The sequence below is a fragment of the Mus caroli genome, chromosome 1, assembly GCF_900094665.2.
Source record: "Mus caroli chromosome 1, CAROLI_EIJ_v1.1, whole genome shotgun sequence".
NCBI lineage: Eukaryota > Metazoa > Chordata > Mammalia > Rodentia > Muridae > Mus > Mus caroli.
In genome coordinates this window covers 45077282-45085367 of record NC_034570.1, presented here as the reverse complement: position 1 = coordinate 45085367, position 8086 = coordinate 45077282, and the positions used below count along the sequence as shown (strand labels likewise).

The following is an 8086-nucleotide window of genomic DNA, read 5'->3' as shown; positions in this document are numbered from 1 at the left end:
AGGAGAGAAGGTGAGAGGGACAGCAGAGTGGATGGAAATCTGTAACTGCTGGACATAGGGGGAAGGGGAAATCTCTAGGAAGCCCCAGAGACCTGAGATGGGGGAGGCTCCCAGGAATCAATGTGGCTGACCTTAGCTTAGATGCCTAACAGTGGGACATGGAACCAGAAGAGATCAACTTCTATACTCAGACAGGACACCTGGAGGAGGGATAAGGACACCAATGCACCCACAAAACTTTTGACCTCAAATTTGTCCTGTCTAAAAAGAAATGCAGTGTTAGAATGGAAAAGACACTAAAGGAATAGCCAGTAAATAGCGAGCCCAATTTGAAACCCATCCAATGGGCATCAATCTCTGACACTATTATTGATACTCTGTTATGCTTTCAGAGAGGAGCCTAGCCTAATTGTTTTATGATAGGCTCTACCCAGGTGTCTGAAATGAACACAGATACCCACAGCCAAACCTGGAGGTTAGAGATGCTTTTGCAAGAGTTGGGGGAAATGATTGAAGGCTCTTAAGGGGCTTGCAACCCCACAGGACAATCAACAGAATCAACTAACCTGGACCTCTGGAAGCTCTCATAGACTGAGCCACCAAACAGAGAACACACACAGACTTGAAGAAAGTCTTCTGAACATATGAAGCAGACACTCAGTTCAGTCTCCATGTGGGCTCCCATCAACTGTAGCAGAGGCTCTCCCTAGAGATACAGACTGACTATGCTATCCATTCTCCAACAGGGCTGCTTTGTCTGTCTTAAGTTGGTGAGCATTCACCTAATCTGGCAGAGACTTGATGTGCCAGAGTGGGTGGATACCCCGGGGGGGCGGGACACCCTCTCAGAAGACAGAGGGAGGGAGAATGGGGAAGGGTTTCTTTAATAGGGAGACCAGGAATGGGAGCAGTATTTGGTTTAAATAATTTAATTTAAAAAATAAAAGTCACTATAATCCTTTGTTATTTAAATATCTGTGGTAAGATTTGTATGATTTTCAGTATTTGTTTATTGAATTATATACTGTCATGAAAATTGCTCAGATACTATAACTGCTGTAAAAATAATTATATTGTACCTGGGGGAAAACTCCAGAGAGCACTGGGGTCATGACTATAGATGATCCAGATCAGCACCAAGGTGATTAGGAGAATAACAAATGGATCTGGGTGAAAATAACACTAAATGCATGACTGCTGATATGTAATCAGCACAGTTGAACATTAGAAAGGTGAAGTTTCCTACAGTACAATTGCAGCACAGCTATAGTCACAATGGGCTGCCCTCATAGTCATGTATTGTGACATTTAGCTCATGACTAGACCTTTGCTGTACTCAGTGATGTAATTACAAGGTATAATACTGGGTGTTTTGAATATCAAGCATGAAATGCTGTGCAAATGAGAGAACAGAGATATGTAAATGCATTTGTTATAAGCTTTGCTCTTCAACTCTGACTTGTAGAGCAAAAATCTGACAAATTAGATGTGGCCAAATCAGGAACTAAAATTTATCATGGGAGCCAATATTAAAAGATTATTAGTGTTAATTTGAAGAAAAATTAAAGCAACAGAGCTTATTCACTAGGTTCCTAAATGCCATCACACACATTGCTTACTTACTCAAGAGAACTCCAAATGATCTATGAGAATCCCTTAAGTGAAAGTTACAAGAATATTTCAAAATAGGATCTCTAATGGAAATTTAACTCAGAGGAACAGCACAAGATTTGCAACCCCTCCCCCAAACAAATTTTTGAACTTACTAAAATAATTATCCTGCCTAGGATGGAATTACTTTCAGTCATCTCTTAGATATGTCCACATATTTGCGTATCTATACTTTTACAATATTGGACTGCCTTCTTAATGAGCATCATTTCATAGTTGAAAACAATTTAATCTTGAAAATTGCTCTACAATATAAGAGAGTTATTAACTGCTGTTTGCCTTATGGGTATCTTTGACAGTCAATGTCAGAAGAAAGCACACCAATTTCCAACACAGTAAGTGTAATTAACACTTCCCTTTGAGTACTAAGACATTTTAAATTAATTTCCAAAATTGCTTTGCTTTGGGACTTTTAATTCTCTTAGGAGATGTAGCAAAACTTAATTCATAATCATATGTGTTGAATGTGTTTATATTAATATATCACATTTGTTTTCATTCATCACTGAGAAAATCAGGACAAGAACTCAATCAGGCACGGACCAGGAAGCACGAACTGATGCAAAGGCAATGGAAGAATTCTGCTTACTGGGTTGCGTCTCATGACTTGTTCAGGGTTCCTTTCTCTCTCTCTCTCTCTCTCTCTCTCTCTCTCTCTCTCTCTCTCTCTCTCAATCTCTCTCTCTTTCTTTCTTTCTTTCTGAAAAGACATTAAATGTTTTCTTAACAAGGTGTTGCTTCATTACTGCTCCATTTCTTCATTTCTTGGAAAAATTTCAAATTGAAGGTATCAGGAACAAATCATAATACACTAATAAAAAATGCACAGTGTAACAACCTAAGATAGGCAAGACTGAGTGCTACTGTCAGACCTTCAACCCACAGCAACCCTGTTCCCAAGACTGTAATAGGGTTATCAAGAAAAGCTGTCAACAGCAACATCAGAGATACAAAAGTGTAATCTTTACCCAAGCAAACAATGGAGGCAAGTTAACACAAAGTATTTTAAAGATATACTAAAATAAAAACTTCTAAGAGAAAATGTCTTCCTCAGGATATGAAGGGGTCATATAGGAGAAATAACAGAACTGTAAGTATGCTGTAAATTTTGTGGACATTTGTCGGAGGTGAATGTAGGAATGGGGCTTGGTCTTGAATAGGGCTTGGTCTTTGGAAGATGTTTAGGTTTTGTGGTATATATGGCAGTTATATAGGGGAATAAAGATGAAAAAGTAATTAAAGCATGTTTGAGAGAGAGGGGAGGGAGACAGAGGAGAAAGAAAGGAAGGAAGAAGGAAAGAAAGGAGAAAGAAAGAAAGAAAGAAAGAAAGAAAGAAAGAAAGAAAGAAAGAAAGAAAGAAAGAAAGAAAGAAAAGGAGGGATTAAGATTAATGAAGCTCTGAGTCCATTTTCCTATATTCTACAGGCCCTCAAAAATCAATATACTTCAGGAATGCACCAAGAGAGAGATGATAATGCACTCTTTCACAGACTTTGATTTGTTCAATACCACCCCTCCCTTGCCCTCTGCCTCCCAGCATACTCCCTAGAGTAGTGTAAGAAGGGAAGACATATCCGTTGGGAAGAAACCCTAACACTTTTCCAGGGTAGAATTCTGGCTGGTCCAAAACAGGTCATCCTGTTAGTGTTGCAGGAAACTACACACTGCAACTTTATACCTAATATAGGTGGCATTTATTTGGAGCAAATTCAGCTCGGAGCTGGACTGTTGAATGAAGTAGGAGGAGGTCCACCAATTGCTTCAGTTCTTTCCATTTTAGCAGATTGGCAGAAAGTTTCAGATGTTCGTGGTAGTCAATCCCCGGGTTCCATCTAGTTTCATAGTGGCAGGTCCTGGAATACCAGTTGGAACGGGAGCATGGGGCATGGCCCCTTTATTATTTATGCTCATAGCACCTCTCATAGTCATTTGCTCCATCCTTATTTCTTGTCCACTTACATCAGGGAATGGTCCCTTGAATCCTTCCTGCTGTCATAGCATGATTTCTCCTTGTTGCCTCCGGCAGCATCTCTTCCTCGTGGCGCCTGATTTTCTCTTCCTGGCTGAGTTCTAGCTGCTTTGGTTTCTGTAGTTCTTGGTTATGCAGCGCCTCCTTTCTCAGAAACTCTTCTTGACATCTCATCAAATTCTGTCTCATTAGCATAACAGTGCTCATGGCATGCTGTCGCCATCTCCATTTCCAGCTTCTCAGGAGCTGAGCCTCCTTGATGTTCAGCTCCACTTGATCCTGCTGTTGCTTCTCCATGTCAGTGAGTGTCTTCCAGCGCATGATATACTCATACTGAAAGGACCCAGGGTTTGCAAATCTTTGCATCTGTTCTCATTTCTTGTGAAAGGAACGGTTTTTAATAATCAGCTTCTCTGGAAGTCCCTCTTCATCATAGACTTCACACTCACAGGCTGATGAAATGTGGTTAGTCAGAAGGAGCCTTCATTGCTTCTGTCCAGAGCTTTTAGAGCAGATGGCTTCTCGGAGAATACAACAGTGCGTTTCCTGGAGGCCCTCCTCTGTCACTTACAATGACTACAGCCCTCTCCTCCTAGACAAACACAGAAAAAACATTTTCCAGAAGTTGGTTGAACATGTGCTGAGCAAAGTTGCAGACTGTTAGGGATATACTATGACAGGCAAAGTACACTCTCAGCTGCTTTCTAGGAAGTGGCATACTGTCCACCTCCATTTTGGCAATTTCCTGCTAGAGTTCATGCTTCCAAGCAAATAAAACCAAAGCCTTTACCCTTATGAATGAAAACTTCACCTGCTTTTCCCTATTTCTCAAAGTTTCCTCATTTCCTCCTCAGTGATGTTAGGGGGAAGATTGCCGACAAAGAGACAGCTACATTGAGTATAGGTCTTCTCTCTTGGTTTTCTAAAATTCTTTACGTCAATAGTCAAACCTTCATTCTGGATGCTGGCCTACTGCCCATTTGTAGGTATTGATGCCTGCTGCTGCTGCTGCTGCTACTGATGATGATGATGATGATGATGACGACGACGATGATGACGACGACAACGATGATGATGTTGCTGTTGGTGGTGATGTTGCTGATGCTTTTTTGGAGTATGATTCTGCTTCTCCAAGTTAAAGGTTTTATTGCTCTGCTTTTTTCATCTCTGACTTCGATTTTCTTTTATTAGGTATTTATTTCATTTACATTTCCAATGCTATCCCAAAGTCCCCCACATGTTCCCCCACCCACTCCCCCACCCACCCACTCCCACTTCTTGTCCCTGGTGTTCCCCTGTACTGAGGCATATAAAGTTTGCACGAACAATGGGCCTCTCTTTCCACTGATGGCCCACTAGGCCATCTTCTGATACATATGCAGCTAGAGACACGAGCTCCCGGGGGGTACTGGTTAGTTCATATTGTTGTTCTACCTATAGGGTTGCAGATCCTTTTAGCTCCTTGGTTATTTTCTCTAGTTCCTCCATTGTGGGCCCTGTGATCCATCCAATCGCTGACTGTGAGCATCCACTTCTGTGCTTGCTAGGCCCTGGCATAGTCTCACAAGAGACAGCTATATCTGGGTCCTTTCAGCACAATCTTTGATTTTAATACAGCAAAGTATCTGCCTCCTTCCTCTGACCAGCGTTCTTTGCTCAGAGTAAGGGGCATACTAGCTTGCTGTTTAAGGAGAATGCAGGACCACCGGCCTGTGAAAAACCCCATTCACAATGGACTGGGCTCTCCCATATCAATCACTACTCAAGTAAATGCCCAATAGGCTTTCTCCACAGCTTGATTTTATGTAGCCATTTTGTCAGTTGAGGTTACTTCCTCACAGCTGTCTTTAGTTTGTGTCAAGTTGACATAAAACAAGCCATGACAATATGAAAGTGATGAAAACCAAAATAAACAAAATTGTTTGAAGTTTTTTATTTTCACAAAATAGAATTACATACAAATCTTATGTAACTTTTCTGAGGTCCTTATTTTTTATTTCTTTTGCTCTCTTTATAATAACTATTTTTCAGTAGCTTGAGATGGTGTGCATGTATGTGTATGTGTGTGTGTGTGTGTGTGGCCAAGTGTGTGTGTGCTTGTAGTTGAATGCCTATGATGCCAGTATTAGCTAGAATCAACCCAAACTTGTCATTCATCCTCAGATATGTTTTATACTACAGACAATGAAAAAACTAGGTGACAAAAATAATCTCAGGTAAGAATTAGAAACATATATTGGTACTTTGTTTTTAATATATGACATGAAAATTAACCTACATGATAAATGTAATGTGCAAGAATACTTAGGCATAAAAGTTTGATGTGGTCACAATTACTCTCTCTTTGGAGAATTGTCTCTGAAGCAATAGTAGGTGCAGTTGTGTCACTTCTGGAAAATACTTCAGACCACAAGATGGTTTCTTGGCAGCCTCCAATTAGAGCCACATGCTTGGGTTTCTATACTAGGGCACATAGCTGAACAGGGATCTGTTCTGCCAACAATCCTGAAAAATCATCTGCCGCGTGTCACCTGAATAACAGTGCAATCTGTGTGAACCATGGTGCTCTTGCCAATTACCACCATGCAGCCTGTGAGTCATCTAAGGAGAAAGCAGTCATGGAGCCTACTTTAACTACTAAAAAATGAAAGGTACCATGTATTTCAAGTTACTAATAAGACTAATTGTCTTACAAAAGGGGTTATTTTTCTGTTTATGCTGTTTATGTTTCTTCCTCTTCCTCCTTTCTTCATCTTATTGTCCTCTCTTTTTCCTTTTCATAGAGATGTGCATTAGCCTACCTAAAGACATTAAACTATCATAATCTTTCCTGTCACCAGAGACCATGTGGTTCTCCTATTGACTGTGAAGACCAAGGAGGCTACTCTTGTGTGATATGGATAACTTCAGATGTACAGTTAAGAGGCAGGCACTGGAAAGACTTCTGTTATAACCTCCCCTATCCTTCCCAAAAAGGAAAAGTCTAGACAGGAAGCCACCATAGAGAATTGTTAAAAGTGTGATGGGATGCTGAATTATAGTTCTCCACAATTGGTAGCTTCTGGTAGAGTTGCAGAAGGGGAAGGATTTGATTCTATTTAAGGGACAGGCCACTGAGAATTTGACCAATCTCCACTGAGTATATAGATAACACAAATTGGAGGGTTTTTTTTTCCTATTTTTTAAAATTCTTGTTTTTATTTTAACAGTTTGTTGTTGTTGTTGTTGAAAAGAGGAAGGACACAAGATTGGGGGCAGACATGGAAGGACTGGCAGATGAGTTTGATTGGAATGCATGATGAGAAATTCCCAGAAAATCAATAAAAATGTTACGTTGAAGAAAACAAAACAAAACAACAAAACAAAACTTCAAAAACCAAAACAAAGAGAAAAAACAAAAATCACTTCTTAGAATGTGCTATGTTTTGTATTCTTACTAGGTGTAGTGGTTAGGCATGCATTTGTTTCAGGCTTTTTATTACTGTTTGCACTTTTCATTATAATATATATATATATGTATATCCAAATGAAATTTGTCAGCCATGTGCCACCTTGCCTTTGTGGTTGCAGACTCTACTACTCATGTGACTCTTACTAACCAGCAGAATATAAATTGTTTGATGCTCTAAATAAAGTTGGCTGTTGCATTAGGTTTAGTCAGCTTCAATTTTATGCTCCAATCATTCAGATCCTACTGCTTCTAGAGTGGTTACAATTGACTACTTCTCGTATTTACAATATTTCTACCCTGCTCCTTATCTTCATATATCCCTGATCTTTGGGTGGTGGGTATAATGTAAAGAGTACTACTCATTTCGAACTGCATATTTCTCATTCAGTTAGTTTCAGCAGGTTGACCATTTGCATCTTTTATTGCCTCAATTACAAAAGGAAACTTCTCTGATGAGGGCTGAAAGATCCACTGATCTATTAGCATAGCAATAACTGTAAGAAATCAATTTAATACAATATTAATCTAGCAGGTTAATAGAATTTTTATTTCCACAAGGGCCTATGATCTACCTATTCACATTATCTTGACCTCAATAATAGTACCAGGTATTTACACAAACTAATAATGCAGAACTTAGTTCTAGTTCAAAAGTTATTTTTTACTTCCACACATTCCAGCCACTATTACAACAATGGCCAGACATTGTCAGATCAGTCATTATGTAATTTTATGACATCGTAGCTGGGTAATGATTACTTTTCATTTTTGGTAACATTTCATAGAATATCTCAATTTTATGGAAGTTAGCTAGTACAGATGATGTTTCCCAGTCAGGACCAACTTGATTTCTCTATCATCTAAGACTGACACGTCTTGCATCATCAGCAATAAGAAAACGTCATCAATAAGAAAATTTGCTCAAATTTTGGAGGGTTGCTAATAGTATTGGCAGTAGTTTACAATTTTGAGAAGTCAACAGACCTGCATTGTC

At 39.5% G+C, this 8086-nt stretch overlaps 1 pseudogene; it reads right to left on the bottom strand.

Annotated features, from left to right (window-relative positions):
• Positions 1 to 3350: 3350 nt before the first annotated feature.
• Positions 3351 to 6202, bottom strand: LOC110295195 (annotated as a pseudogene).
• Between the last annotated feature and the right edge of the window lie 1884 nt (positions 6203 to 8086).